The 16,214-nt window shown below is 44.2% G+C and overlaps 1 long non-coding RNA gene across 3 annotated transcripts in view; it reads right to left on the reverse strand.

The window, feature by feature from the left end:
* Positions 1-8,221: 8,221 nt before the first annotated feature.
* The window catches only part of LOC142138706 (uncharacterized), a 29,928-nt gene continuing 21,935 nt past the window's right edge, over positions 8,222-16,214 (reverse strand). Inside the window, exons 2-5 of one of the 3 annotated variants that reach the window (XR_012688097.1) lie at positions 15,774-16,071; positions 14,497-14,674; positions 8,730-8,926; positions 8,222-8,397 (exon numbers count right to left, since the gene is read on the reverse strand). This is a non-coding gene — a long non-coding RNA (uncharacterized LOC142138706). Of the gene's footprint in view, positions 8,398-8,729; positions 8,927-11,494; positions 12,043-14,496; positions 14,675-15,773; positions 16,072-16,214 lie in introns of those variants that run through there. The other 2 variants (XR_012688096.1, XR_012688095.1) reach the window with 2 other exon arrangements.

Here is a 16,214-nt window from a genome sequence, read left to right on the forward strand (position 1 = left end):
TCTGTCCCCATCCCCTAAGGTTACTCTCACCAGGCGTAATCTTGACACAGTTGATCCTACCACATTCTCTTCTTCCCTGGGCTCGCTCCTTTCCCCCATCACCACTCTTCCTTGCCCCAATGAGGCTGTCTCCTTTTACAATCACACTCTTACCACTGCAGATGACTCTGTCGCCCGGCTGTCACCATCACGCTTCGCCGGTTCCCACCTCAACCATGGCACTCAAAACTTACCCACTTTCTTCAAAAAGGACTTTGCTACCCACTTCACCTCCAATATTGAGTCAATATGTCATGAGATCTCCTAGCAGTCCCTTCTTACCCCACCCTCTCCCCCCTCCCTGCCTACTCTGTCCCCTTTTCCACCCTCCACTACAGCTGCTATCTTCTTTCTCCCCTCCCCACTTGCTAGCTCACCCTTCTTCTCTTCCTTCACTCCAGTATCTGCAGATGAAGTCCATACCCTTCTCTCTTCCTCACCCCCCTCCACTTGCCCACAGGACCCAATCCCCTCCCACCTCCTCCGCTCCCTTTCTGTTGAGGCCTGCTCCCACCTTGCCCACCTCCTCAACCTATCCGTCTCCTTTGGAATCTTCCCCTCCTCTTTTAAACATGCTTTTGTCTTCCCCATACCAAAGAAACAATCTCTTGATCCCGCCTCTTTCTCTAATTACCACCCTATTTCGCTTCTTCCATTTGCCTCCAAATTCTTTAAACGGGTTGTCTACAACCATCTCACATCCTTTCTCTCTTCTCACTCACTCCTTGACCCGCTCCAATCCAGTTTTCGCCCCCTCCACTCCACCGAAACTGCCCTCACTAAGATCACTAATGACCTTCTCTTTGCTAAATCCACTACTCCCTTCTTATCGTTCTTGACCTCTCTGCTGCCTTCGATACTGTTGACCACACACTCCTTTTGCAAACTCTCAAATCTATAGGCCTCTGTAACACCGTCTTCTCCTGGTTTTCCTATTACCTCACCAACCGTTTCTTCTCAGTCTCTACACATGACTCTACATCCCCCCCTCTTCCCTTACCTGTTGGCATTCCCCAAGGTTCCATTCTTGGCCGGCTGCTTTTTTACCTCTACACCTCCTCCCTTGGTGTCCTCATCCGCTCCTTTGGCTTCCAGTACCACTTCTATGCTGATGATACCCAAATTTATCCCCTGACCTCTCCCCTTCCCTTCTGTCTCGTTTCTCCTGCTGTCTCTTGGCCATTTCATCTTGGATGTCCCAACGCTTCCTTAAACTCAATATTTCCAAGACAATCGACTTCTCCCCTTTCCAGAACTCTCCCACCTCCCCCTCTCTATTTCTGTTAATAACACTACCCTCATTTCTGTCCCTCAAGTCCGATGCCTTTGGGTCATCCTTGATTCCTCCCTCTCCTTCAAACCTCACATTCTGTCCCTCTCAAAATCCTGCTACTTCCACCTTTGGAATATATTCAAGATATGCCACTTTCTCACAGCGGAAGCCATGAAAACCCTTGTTCACTCGCTTGTAATATCCCGCCTTGACTACTGTAACCTCCTTCTCTCTGGCCTACCTGATTCTCACCTTGACCCTCTTAAGTCTATCATCACTGCAGCTGCCCGCCTCATTTTCCTTTCCCACCACTCTATCTCTGCTGTCTCCCTCCAACAGTCACTACATTGGCTCCTCATGGTCTACAGAATTAAATTTAAACTCCTCACTGTTATGTACATCTAGTCGCTATCCAATAACGATTGCCCACTTCCAGTGATGTGGTTCCAAAGCACAATGTGATTTAATAGCAAAAAGTAGAAGAATAACAAGTCAGAATAAAATAAGTACAGCCGTTACTTAGCAGGCGCCCCTGGATCCAGGATACAGTCATTCAGTCACTGGTCTTCCCAAAAACAGACTCAAACCCCTACAATCTATTTTGCATGCTGCGGCAAGACTGATTTTCCTTGCAAATCGCTATTCCTCTGTTGAATCACTCTGTATGTCTCTACACTGGCTGCCTGTCTTCTACCGAATCCAATATAAAATACTTTTACTAACCTACAAGGCCATCAACAAAGCTGCACCAACATACATCTCCTCTCTTGTCTCAAAATATCTCCCAACTCGGCAACTCCGTTCTGCAAAAGATCTGCGTCTCTCATCCACCCTCATTACATCCTCACATTCCCGGTTACAGGACTTTTTCCGGGCTGCACCCACTCTATGTAACTCTCTCCCTCGCACAATAAGACTCTCCTCTGGTATACAAACTTTCAAGAGTTCTCTGAAAACCTACCTATTCAGACAAGCTTATAATATTCCTTAACCACCCTCTTAACCTCACTACCTTTAGCCTGTTACCGCCTGTTACACAATTTCACACAAGACAACTACCCCCTGACCAACATTGTTGTGTGACAGGATCATTTAGCTTATGAGTCACTTTTACCTTTGCAGTCTGGCTGGGCCAAGATGCAAAATGTATACTTAACCTCATGTGTTAATCTCCCATTGTCCCATAGATTGTAAGCTTGCGAGCAGGGCCTTCTCACCTCTTTGTCTGTTTTACCCAGTTTGTTTATTAGTTTATTATGTTTGTTCCCAATTGTAAAGCGCACAGAATATGTTGGCGCTATATAAATAAATAAATGATGATGATGATGATTCAGTCCTGAAGTCTGTGGTCAATGTGAATGAATACTGGTCCCAGAGCCCCTGCTTATATACAGTCAGTGATACAGTGAAAACAATACAGATGATTTGGCATGTTTCCATAGGTTCAGGCTTCAGGAAGGTCAAGTGTAATGCAGGTCATTGGCCAGTTCAAACGATGCCATCCAAGGGTGGGGGTCAGCTCTCCAGAAGATGCATACTTAATCTTCCTGCCAATAACTAGTTCAAACTGGTTTATTAGCATTACACACACAATACCATACATGATCATTTATTCCCTATAATCCATAACTAGCATACGCAAGGTATGATCCTTTCGGCGATTGAACCGGACGTCTGCCGATAAATAGGGGATTAGAATGATACAGGCATGATATGTTTCCTGTGACCTGAACCTGTGATCTCACTAACGTGTATATAACATTAAAATGTTTCACCATAAACTCTGCTACATTTCAGTACAAATAATGATGTGTTGCAACTAATTTTAATGTGGCCTAATTACAAGTGTATATGTTCGTGTAGATGAGTGTATAAGTGTTTGCACGTGTTGCGGTTATTTACGCTCCTACACGCCGTAGCGTACGAGTCGCATAACTTCAGACACAGACAATCGGATTGTTAGATATTAATTTGCAATGACCATATCCAACTATCTGTCTTCGTCAGCCCCACTCTTCAATAGTAAACAAAACTATCACCTAATTATGTTCTCAATGTCAGGATTGTAATGCAGTTCTTCATTGATCATGATACCTGTATCACTCACCAGCATTACAGTTTCATTTTCAGTGCTTACCTCATTAGAACTTTTTCCACACTTTAACACAGTAGGAACACATTGGACACATAAGCCAATTACTAAGTTGACACCAAGTATAAGAATAAGGAGTTTACCTATGCTAGGAACCATTTCCTGTACCCACTCTCCTAGACCAGAGAATAACTTTGCAGGATTCAACCATGAGAACCATCCTGTCACCTTTTCTCCAACCTCATATAAAGAAGAATTATGGTTCCTCTGAAATTCCCATTTTAGTTGCAGCATTTCGTCCATTTTCCAGTCTATGTCTTCCTTGGGGTCGTCAGTATTATTGGTGAAGTACGTGCAACATTTGACACCAAACTGGGTGGCCAAATCACACAATATGCACCAGTAATAGACGTGAGGTAATTCAACACCAGTCTATGTTGCACCAACTCCTTCTGATAAGCCTGTAGCTCCCTACCCGTATACCTGAAAGTGTCATCTCGGTGATACTGTCTATCAATTTAGCTAGGTCCTGTATATACCTAATTTAAAGTTCCCCGAGCGATCCTAGTGGGATCTAATGTAACCATAACTTGAAAACCAGTGGTTTCACTAATCAATTTTGTAGCTATGGGTTCGTCACCAGGAATCATATTTCTTTTGCCACGATGTTCATACTGTGTGTGTATGTATGGTGGTGATGTAGTCCTATGGATATCAATCATTTCGTCATGTGTAATGGTCATGACCTCGGGAACCAGTTTACCTAAAAAGCACAAACCCTTGGAACTGGGAGTTAACCAGGAATAAGCCTTTCTTCCACAAACATAATACACATCATCTGGGAGGACATAAGATACAGTACGATCACTGATAATATTACACAGAGTCTTGACGAAACTACCCATACCCATCATCTCCATCTGTTCAAGACAAGTTTCGGCATGGATAACATTTTGACAATAACTTAAGAGGAACCTTCCCAACAAGTACTTTCTTATGTCTGTTAACACGTCCTAGTCTATAATGTCCATCACTATTCCTGCCCACTGGTGACCTTGAGAGTCTCCTGTCAAAACTGGTGTCTGATCAGGTAGGTCAGCTTCCCAATTCTCCAGTCCGTTTACCTGTGAGATATTCAGACACAGGAAAGACCGATCTAAGGATTATTGGTGAAGTTTTAGACTAGGGGACCAAGTGATATTATACCTCCCGTCTATGGACCTCCCTCCCCGTAATTCGAGGACCTCAGAGATGTTTAGTGGAAACGGCACTAGTCCTATGTTATGCTGTCCCTGAGGCACGAGAGCACACCCAGCACTCGGTTTGGTTTAAGACCTTACCCACTAGGGAGTGATAATCCTCCAGGGGATGCCCGCCCAAGTCCAGATAACTATTGGAGTGGCATTGCTGGATGCAATTCTCTTCAACTAAGGAGTCACAGTACTTACAGATACAATATTCCTCAGACAATAGCCCCTCACACTGCCTCCGAGTTTCAGAACTAGCAGATCTTTTCATAACCCCTGAACCGAGTTTGATAATGGACTGCAGTGTTGGTCCTATAAACCTCTCCTCCAACTCCACTTCATCAATATCACTACCAGATCCTTTCTATGTCATCCATCCTCCTTCACAAAAATAGGATGTCCTAAAAAGAATAAAAACAAGAAAAATCCTGGCACAAAAGAAAAACAAAAACCGCCACTCCATTGCTGGGATGATAGTCTGGGCAACGTCCTTGGCTCAGCTGTCTTGGCTGCAGGCTTTAGGCTTCCCAGATCAGGTTTACGAGTGACAGATCTGTGTCGTCGGTCTCAGCTTTGTCTCGTACTTTCTCCGGGCTGCTGACTTTTCTGCAGTGAGTGGAATGGACCCAAGTGTCTCTTTCTGCAACCTACAGAGCTGTAGTACTGGTCATCAACACTTGGTACGGTCCTTCCCAACGGTCTGTTAAACAAACTGAGCATAAAAAATTGCGGATCATAACATATTCCCCAGGTTCAACATCATGACAGTTCGTTTCTGGCATACCAGGTGACATCATTTTCAGCTTTAGTTGTTTTAGCTGTCTGCTTATTTTTATGAGATATTGTACAGTCACTTCATTATTGCACTTCAAATCGTCCTGTGGACTTATGATCAAATGAGGTTGTCTGCTAATTAGGGACAGAATAAGAGGCGGTCTGGGAGTGATTCTGATGCTATGGAGGACTAGTGGCAAAGCTTCTGGCCACGCCAACCCAGTTTCAGACATTATTTTACTCGGCTTGTTCTTAATGGTACCGTTTACCTTTTCCACCTTACCGCTGGCTTGTGGTCGGTAAGGAGTATGAAGTCTGCTATTGATTCCTATAAGCTTACACATGTTCTGAAAGATATCACCAGTAAAATGGGTACCCCTATCACTTTCTATGATTCTAGGGATACCATATCTGCATACAAATTCCTGAACATTTTTCTTTGCAGTGAAAACAGCAGTATTAGTGGCTGCAGGATATGCCTCTACCCAACTGGAAAACACATAAGTACACACTAACACATATTTGAAATTCCTGCAAGGTGGTAACTGGATATAGTCAATTTGTGTTACCTGAAAAGGTCTATCTGTAGGAGGGATATGGGATGGATCAGATGGTATTGTCTTCCCAACATTTTTCCTCAAACAAGTATGACAGGACATTGCTTTCTTACCGGCTTGAGAAGAAAAGCCAGGAGCACACCAGTATGCTCTAACCAGTTTACAAATACGTTCTTTACCCCGATGAGTCAGACCATGTGCTGCCTCAGCCAGGCCTGGGTAATATGCTCTGGGAGTCACGGGCCTACCTTGTCCATCTCTTCAGAGTCTCAAGGACTCTTGACTACATCCCTTTGCCTTCCAGACCGCCTTTTCCTGTAGGAAAAACAAATCTTGCATTTCAATTAATTTCTGTGTGTTTGTTGTCTGAAAAACCATAATTTTGTCGGTTGATACATTTACAGGTAACCCTGCTGCCCATTTGGCAGCTTCATCCGCCCTGCTCCCCACTGACACCGGGTCTTCTTCGTATGTGTGGGCTTGGCATTTGATGACGGCTACTGCCTTAGGTAACTTTATCGCTGTCAAGAGTCCTTTTATGTGATGTGAATGTGCTACGGGTGTGCCTGCTGCTGTCATAAAGTTCCTAAGATGCCAAAGGGCCCCGAAATAATCTACTAGCCCGAAGAAGTACCTAGAGTCAGTGTATATATTAGTTGATTTACCCTCTGCCAACACACTTGCTCTTCTTAGTGTCACTAGTTCGGCCACTGGGGCTGAGTGAGGTGGGCCAAGGGGTTCAGCTTCTATAACATTCTCGTCATCTACAACAGCGTAACCGGTACATAGTTCTCTTGTGTCTGCCTGTCTATTGTCACGAGCTGCAGCGGTACTCCGCATCCTGGCATGAACTAGCAGCCGGGCATGTGTTTTAGTTTCTGTGCTCTGTTATTATCCTTGTGGCATAGATGTAGGAGGGTGTAGGGACATCCTCCAACACCAGGGGGAGCTCTCATATGATTTAAACTGGTTCATCATCATCATTTATTTATATAGCGCCACTAATTCTGCAGCGCTGTACAAAGAACTCATTCACATCAGTCCCTGCCCCATTGGAGCTTACAGTCTAAATTCCCTAATATAGACACACACTCATACACAGACAGACAAAGAGGGAGAGACTAGGGTCAATTTTGATAACAGTCAATTAACCTACCAGTATGTTTTTGGAGTGTGGGAGGAAACCGGAGCACCTGGAGGAAACCCACGCAAACACAGGGAGAACATACAAACTCCACACAGATATGACCATGGTCGGGAATCGAACTCATGACCCCAGTGATGTGAGGCAGAAGTGCTTACCACTAGGCCACTGTGCTGCCCCCACTTATATTCACATTTTTATACATGCTTCCTGGTTATGTTATTACCTATGCTAGTTCTAGCTAGTAATTAATTAGCTGCCTCCTGATGCTGATTGTCAGCCCTATCCCCCTCTGTCCTGATTGGCTCTTAGTACTATTTAAGGCAGTGAGATCTGAGCCTCACTGCCGGTTATAGCGTCCTGTTTTCAGTTCTGCTGCCTGCTGCTTTGTTCCTGTGTTGGTGTTTCAACCTTAGACTGATTACCCGTGTATGACCCTTGCCTGTTCCTGAACTCTGAACCTGTGCTTCTGACCCTGATCTATTGCCTGAACTTGGAATCTGAACCTTTGCTAGTTACCCCTGACCTTGGTTTGTTCTCCGGCTACGTTGTCTACTGCCAGCACCAATTCTGGCCTGGACCCCACGCTGCTGTCTATCATCACGCTCTATTCCTGGGTTCTCCTTAGCCGGTACGCATCTCTAGACCCTCTGTGTGTCTGCAGCCAAGTCTGTCCCCACCACCAGGGGAAACAGTGAACACCAGACCTAAGAGCAGACTCCGGGTTTTGTTGTACCTGCTGGAGGGGTTCCTAACATCTATGATGACAACTCCCATCAGTGTAAAACGTAAAATCTACATTTTCTAAGGGTGTGTCACGTATGTCAGGTCTCACAGTAAAAGTCTGATTCAGATATTCCATACAATTTTGTGTATCAGTACACCTGTGTTAGGGTAATTTTACCTCTCCTTTATCAAGTCCCTTCAGATATCAGTGAGATAAGATGCTGGTTAACCAGGAGATCAGTAATCAAGACACAGACATGCCAATGTCAAGATAGGACTGAGCTGTGCTCTTTTATTTCTGGCATACATTTATACATGAAAAAGCTTTTGATCTGGTTAAAGAACAGAAACACATGATTGATATTTTCCTGAGTAAATATAAATCTTTTGACAAAGCTAGTTAGTTCTCTTCATGTCACTTTTATGGGTTCTTATCAACTTTCACTGGAGCCAGTACTCCCAATGTCCTCATCATCCATTATCCCATGTCCGAGGCCTCCATCTGGGGTCTTTGAGATAGTTCAAGGCTGGAGCTGGTGATTACACTGAATGTATTTTTAAGGCAAATACCAAGATTTTTAACTCCTTCACATATCATTATTACCATCATCATTGAGAACCTAGAAATGCTCTCACACCTGCAAAACTCACCCCCAACCAGAGTCTCTTATCCTTCCACCCTTTGTGCATCTCGAGGCACATATAGTATGTATGTAGCTAGATTTAAATATTGCACCGTTTGATGGTGATGTTTGCAGGTTCCATCAGAGCTAGTTCCCACTTTGTGAACCTTGCTGAAGAGACATGTCTGGTTTGAGCTGAATTCAACAGAGCAGATAGTGCATGTGGTGTATAGACAGTTGACACTCTTACTTACCAGAAGAGCAGTAGCTGCTACACTTCTTAAACACGTTGGGAGTGATATTGCCACAGTGTCCAATTGTGCACTGTAGTATGCTACCGGTCTGCTAGCGTCTTCATGTTTCTGTGTCAGGACACCTGCTGCACAACCATCAGCTTCCGTACAATATAACTCAAAGGGCTTTTCATAATCAGGTATTCCCAAGGCAGGTGCTTTAGTCAAAGAATACAACAATAAAACGCACAATGTTAATAAAACTAAATCCAATAGTCCCGTTTTTTTTCCAAATCATCCATGAGGAAGCCCCTATAAGGCGAAACGCATAGGTTTACATATTTACTTAATGCCAGCCACTTTTATATTTGGGTCCATCTACCCACGACCCGACTACTAGTTATTATTATTATTATTAATTTTTATTTATAGGGCGCCACTAGGTATCCGTAGCGCCGTACAGGGACAGACAGAAACACGATACAGGGTGAGACAGCATGGTACAGTTAACAAAAAGCACAGTAACTCAGAAGTTCAATGTACAGCTAGATGAGAGGTGAGAGCCCCCAGCGGGGTAGAGAGAGGGGTAGAAGGGCAGGAGGACCTCACGGAAAAGACAAGGAGCTGGAGAGCAGAGTTAAGGTGGTGGAGAACAGAAGGAGAGGAGGCCCTGCTCGAAGGAGCGTACAATCTAAGGGGAGGGTAGGACGGACAGAGACACAATGGTAGGAGGAGGGAATGGGGAGAACGGAGGCTGAGACGGAGAGGGGGGGAGAGGAGAATGAAAAGGAGGGAGGTAAGAGAGGGACAGGAGGGAGGGCAGGAGTGGGAGGGGGAGACTGGGAGGATGTCAATTAGGTGGGGGACTGGAGGGCTTTAAGGAAAAGGTGGGTTTTTAAGGCCCGTTTGAAGCTGGACAAGTTGGGGGAATTCTGATGGAGTGGGGGAGCTGGTTCCAGTGGAGGGGGGCAGCGCGGGAGAAGTCTTGGATGCGAGCATGGGAGGAGGTAACCAGGGGGGAAGAGAGGCGGCGGTCATTAGCCGAACGCAGAGGGCGGGATGGAGCGTGAATGGAGATTAGGTTGGAGATGTAGGGAGCAGTGGAGTTGGAGAGGGCCTTGAAAGTAAGAGTGAGGAGCTTGAACACGATTCTGTAGGGGATGGGGAGCCAGTGGAGGGATTGGTAGAGGGGGGAGACAGAAGAGGAGCGGTGAGAAAGGAAAATGAGCCGAGCGGCAGCATTGAGTACGGAGCGAAGGGGAGCGAGATGAGAGCGGGGAGGCCAGTAAGGAGGAGGTTACAGTAGTCCAAGTGGGAGATAATAAGAGAGTGGACAAGAGCTTTAGTGGCATCTTGGGAGAGGAAGGGCCGAATGCGTGCGATGTTGCGCAGCTGGAAGCGGCAGGATTTAGGTAGAGAGAGGATATGAGGGGCAAAGGAGAGAGAAAAGAGTCCAGGGTGACGCCGAGGCAGCGAAGTTGAGAAACAGGGGAAATAGAGGAGTTGAGAACGGTGATAGAAAGGTCGGAAGGGGAGGGGGAGTGAGCAGGGGGAAAGACAATAAGTTCTGTTTTAGTGAGATTGAGTTTGAGGAATCTAAAGGACATCCAGGAGGAGGAGATTTCGAGACGGATGGCCTCGATTTTAGAGGAAAAGAAGGAGGCAAAGTCAGTGGCGGTCAGGGAGGAGGGGAGAGGAGGGGCGGGGGGGGACAGGAGGGTGTTGAAGGTGGCGAAGAGGCAGCGGGGGTTGGAGGACTGGGAGGAGATAAGGGATTTAAAGAAAGATTGTTTGGCGAGAGAGAGAGCAGAGCTATAGGAAGAGAGGATAAACTTGAAGTGGAGAAAATTAGCCAGGGAGCGGGATTTTCTCCAGTGTCGTTCAGCCGTACGGGAGCATTTTTGGAGGAAGCGGGTGAATTTGGAGTGCCAAGGTTGGGGTTTGGAGCAACGGGGTTTGACAGAGAGGGCCGGAGCGATGGCATCAAGAGCAGAGGTGAGGGTGTGGTTGTAGAAGGAGAAGCCAGGTTGGGGCAGGCCTGGGAGGAAAGGGGAGAAAGGAGAGTGTCAAGAGTAGAGGACAGAGTAGCAGGATCGAGGGCGTCAAGGTTGCGCCTGGAGTGAGTAGAAGTGGGCATGGGGAGGGGAGCGGGAGAGGAGGAGAGAGAGAAAGAGAGAAGGTGGTGGTTGGATAGAGGAAAGGGAGAGATGGAGAAGTCAGAGAGATTACAAATGTAGGAGGTAGTTGCGGCAGACTTTTGATTTAGACGCATGCGCACCGTAAACCATTACATTGGTGGACAGTATACTGACGTTTGTAAAGAGGAGACGGCGCGCGGACGCGAAGTGAGAGGACATCTGTGACCTGAACAATTGGGGCTTTGGCTAAAAGGCAGAAACCCACAGTCTCAGATAGTTCATTATTGCTGACTCCCTCAACAAATGGAACTTTTTGTCATTACGGTTACACTTACCACTCGTCATCGTTACTATTGGCACTATACCATCCGAGAGTCTGAAAACCAGGAACTTATTATTTCCCCTGGATCCTGGACACTACCATTATTGGGACTATTGGATTTAGTGTTATTAACATTGTGAAATAACTTTTCCTTAGGGGAATCTTCCAAAAGGTTTGTGACTAGCAGTGCCTTGATCTACAATTTTTATCGGCTCCCACTGCAATTAATCATGGGAACATCTTTTTGTGCATTTGTGCTTATATACATAATATATAACAGCTATATATCTGTTTCTATTGTAAACATCTATGGTAATATCCCTCTGTGCTCATTTCTATACCGATGCATGATGGTATTTAAAATTTTTATGCCTCTGGTTTATGTGTTTATATATTGCGATTTATTTTGGAGTGATCACTCTTATTGTAATTTTGATATGTCATTTTCATCATTGGTTTGTATCTTAAGTATTAAATCTTACACACAACATTTATAAAGGGTTTAAATTAAATTTATTATTAAATTTATTAAATGTAACACTCACAGCTAATCCCCCACTTCATATATAATACAGACATATTTGAACCATTAATAGAGTATGCTATAGTCATCATTTCTTTACCAATACTTACCTGCTACATGGATATGATAGATCTGATAAACGTCACTTTTATTATTTTAGTGGGAGGTTTGTATAAGAACAAGTATTTTTAAACTGTGGAAGTGGAATGTCCCAGAATGTTGTTGTTGTTCTTTTCCTCTTCTTTTGTTGCCATAGCAACTAATACACAGCGTAGCTGGCCCGTGAGTTTGTTTCCGGGCTGGATCACATGATAGCAGGAAGTGTTTTGACTGGCTCAGATGTAGATGTAACTTTAAGTGAGAAGAGAAGCTACGTCACAAAGGGGCGTGATTACACGCTTAAATAGCCTATCACTGCACATCATCGGGTTGCCTTGATAAAGCTCTTAGCGAAACGCGCGTTGGCGTTCAGCTGAGCTCACTGTTGTTTGTCTGATACTATCTAATATGAATTGAGCTGTACTTCGCAACTCCTCTCTAACAGATTAGCGGGGTCACGCTGGGCACCACTTTAGAGTGTTAGAGAGATAATATTATCACGATCTGATTAACAATCAAGTTATTCCCAAGCCTGGCAGGTTATGGGCTCTCACACTAAAGAGTACCTTACTAATTAGTAGACTATGAGGAAGATATACTGATTAGGTGGCGAGATAGATATCCAGATATTGAGTGAAACCTAACCCTAGTCTCCATTATTGCTAAGCCATTTACAACTAGTGTATAATTGTTATACCTAAACATTAATTCAGTAGTAGAGGGGTGAGGTTACGTACAAATGTACCATCACATTATTAATATCCATACCATAATAACCAGTGTAGTACTGAGTTCCACCCCTAGGAGCGAGAACATGGGACTGTTTTTTGAGAGGAGATATATATATAGGGGTATGAATAGGAATAAATGTGTCCTGTAATAGACCAATATAATGAAAGAAGGGTCTGATACATAATAAGGAGAATCCAACATACCTATATATACTGAATTTAATATGAATACCTGATTTATGTGATATTGGTACAGCTCATCTCTAATCATTACTGACAGAACACAGTGAGACAGCACAGTAGTCTTTTTACTACTTCTTAACAGTGTTTTACCTAGTATATTTGGTCATTATTTTCATTCACTGAGTGTTTTTAACTATTTCGCTAATGAATTATTTGTTTACTTAAATAAAGATATTACTCTTAACAGTAACTCATTGTACATATTGAACCAAAAGAGTGCCCTATATACACATTTTCCTACCCTTTCCCTTTTTCCCCTTTCTAATACATATATTGGTATTGTGTAGGAGCACCTCCCCACTTGATGAGACAAATAGATCTCTCTGATATGTAAGGGATTAAGCTTGGTGCGGTGAAAATTGTTTTGTTTGAAATGGCTGAAATAACAGTGAGTTCATCATCGTCTTCAGAAACATTACCGTTAAAATGGCTTAGCACAGGATATAAATTACTTGTTTTATTTTTAAGATTTTTGGTATCGGCTGTACTTTTCCACCCAACCACATATGGTGGCTTGCACTCCCTTTGTAACGCTTCCTTCTGGTATGCACGCGCTACCCTGCCACGTGTTCCCTTCTTGTTGCCACAGCTTTAAGCTGTCATTGTTTTAATTCTCTTTTTCAGTGATTTATTCAAACATATTTATCTCTAACAGTACTTAATACCTCTGAATCGAAACTACCAACCTTGGGAAACGGTTTCACACACTCATTGGTCATCTTGACCCATTTGTCGCAGTACACCATTGCGTATGCCTCGTATTTCACACGCATAATATACATTGCCAAACCAATCGGCCCTTCCTTAACCAGTACCTCATAGACCATCTCTAGTGTTTGCTTAGCACCCATGTGGAAGCAGACTTTTCCAACGCTTCGCAGCACACAACTACCGCTAAAAAAAACTATTGGCCAAGGACGAATTACACAAGCTGCGTCCACTCACTTTGTCTCTACTGTGTACAACTAAACAACACATGCGATTGTAAGTGTACCCAGCGAGGTCCCTAACACAGAAACTGGGAGAACAAAAATATCAACTTCGCAATATCCTGCTTTCCAGCACACCTTCTGGAAAGGAAGGTGTGAGCATTTTACAACTGGTAGCACTAAATATTTACTAATATCAGCCTTGCCAGCTTATCCTCACACAACTCCCAAGTCACAATCTCGGTTGCACGCTCAATCATGCTGTCCGATTGCACCGCTTAGAGATACTAACTATCAATAAACTTTACGACTACGATTGGGAGTGCGATGAAAAACCCTTGTTTTCATTTCCAGTATACCTTCTTTGTATACCAATCCTCGGTTGTCCTACCTGTTTCGTCAAGCAGCAACCGACAATCTCTGTCTCTTTCAACAGTAAATAAACTACTTATCTTCACAATCATTCAATTCACAATTTCACATACAACTTTGTTTTCTGCGCAGAAAAAAAAGTACTTTCCCAAATGGTTGTAATAACTTCTCAGAGGTTTTAACAATTGATTACACAATAAAATATAACAGGACTATGTATCAAAACAACTGATCAAACACGTGGCAACAATACAGGAAGTATGCATAATCTATGCAAAATAAATCACATTAAATCGCAGTGACAATAAAAAGAAACAGTTTTTCTTTCTTGTCCATAGGTTCTAATCAGTGCTCCTTAGATGACACAAAAACGGACATTCAGTTTCACAACACAGAATGATAAATAGGCCTCGAACACATTGCGTTCTTACCCGTATATGACGCGTCTCCACCCTTTGATGAGGAACTGAAATCCGTAGGCTTTGCGAATCTTCTGGTAGTGTGATCTCCGCTGAAGAGCCCCCAAATTGTTATGTTCGTCTAGTCGCTATTCAATGAAAATTGTCCACTTCGAATTGTGTGGTCACAACTCACAAATTGATTTAATAGCTAGAAGCAAAAGAGTAACAATTAATAAAATATGTACAGCTGATTAAATACGCAGGCGCTCCTGATTCAGCATACAATCATTCCATCCTGAAGTCTGTGGTCAAGAAGACTGTATGATAGTATCAGAGCCCAGTTATATATACAGTTGGTGTTACATTGAAAACAATAGAGAGGACTTGGCATGTTTCCATTGGTTCAGGATTCAGGACAGTCCGTTATAATGCAGGTCATAGGTCAGTTCAAACGATGCCCTCCAAGGGTGGGGGTCAACTCTCCAACAGCTGCATACATATCTTCCCACGGAAAGGTGGTTCAAACAGGTCTATTTGCTTTACACACACAATATCATTCTGATAATTAATTCCCTATCATCCATAACTAGCATATGTTAGGAACCCCTCCAGCCAGTACAGCAAAACCCGGAGTCTGCTCCGAAAGTCTGGTGTTCACTGTTGCCCCCAGTGGTGGGGACAGACTTGGCTGTAGACAGACAGAGGGTCGTGAGATGTGCACTGGCTGGGGAGAACCCAGGAATAGAGTTACCAAGGCCGTAGAGTAGGAAGTAAAGGCGGGAGTCAGGTGAGACACCGAGTACATGGTGTCAAGACTGATATATCACTCGTGGCCACTGGAATAAATATAGGAACAGCTGATAGAGGAGTCCCCTGCTACACAGCAACTTCTGTACCGGAGCTTGTCCAGAAAGGAACGGAACTTGCAGTGATAGGTAAAGATTATGAAACTGAATGTAGACAGTTGCCAAGGGTAACTACAACCCACAGTACCGGTGAGAGTCAGGAGATTTTAGGGAAACAGTTCTTAGGCGGTTGCCAGGGGTAACTGCAATCCACAGTACCGGTGAGAGTCCGAAGATTTAGGGGTAGCAGTTCTTAGGCAGTTGCCAGGGGTAACTACAACCCACAGTACCGATGAGAGTCCGGAGATTTAGGGGAAACAGTTCTTAGGCAGTTGCCAGGGGTAACTACAATCCACAGTACCGATGAGAGTCCGGAGATTTAGGGGTAGCAGTTCTTAGGCGGTTGCCAGGGGTAACTACAATTACAGCCACATGGTGATATATGTAAACAGTCAAAAGTACCTGTGGAAAGGTTGAGTTCGGAGCCAGAGGAAGATTGTAGAAATCTGAGCGCAGAGATGTTGCAGGGGCTGTGTCTCCGTATAAGGTTAGGATGAGCAGAGGAGCTGCAGATCACGCTGGAGCCATGCCTGGGGGCACGACTTTACCGGGGTCCAGGAGATCGTTGACTTGAACTGGTGAGTAGATAGTAGATGGGATATCAACACAGGAGAAGAGTGAAAGCAGAGCCGAGTCGGTACACAGTGAAATCCAATGAAGAGTAGACAGGAACGGAAACGGTCTGGTACACGGGGATACACTAAGCCGGCAGGAAACAACAGGAACAGGTAACATGGAAAACACAAGAGAGCAGAACACGAAGGTAAACGTATTTCCGGCAATCCTGCTCTCCTTAAATAGCCGCCTATTTTAGGAGAGCAAAACCAATAGGCTGCAAGCGAT

The sequence above is a fragment of the Mixophyes fleayi genome, chromosome 2, assembly GCF_038048845.1.
Source record: "Mixophyes fleayi isolate aMixFle1 chromosome 2, aMixFle1.hap1, whole genome shotgun sequence".
Lineage (NCBI taxonomy): Eukaryota > Metazoa > Chordata > Amphibia > Anura > Limnodynastidae > Mixophyes > Mixophyes fleayi.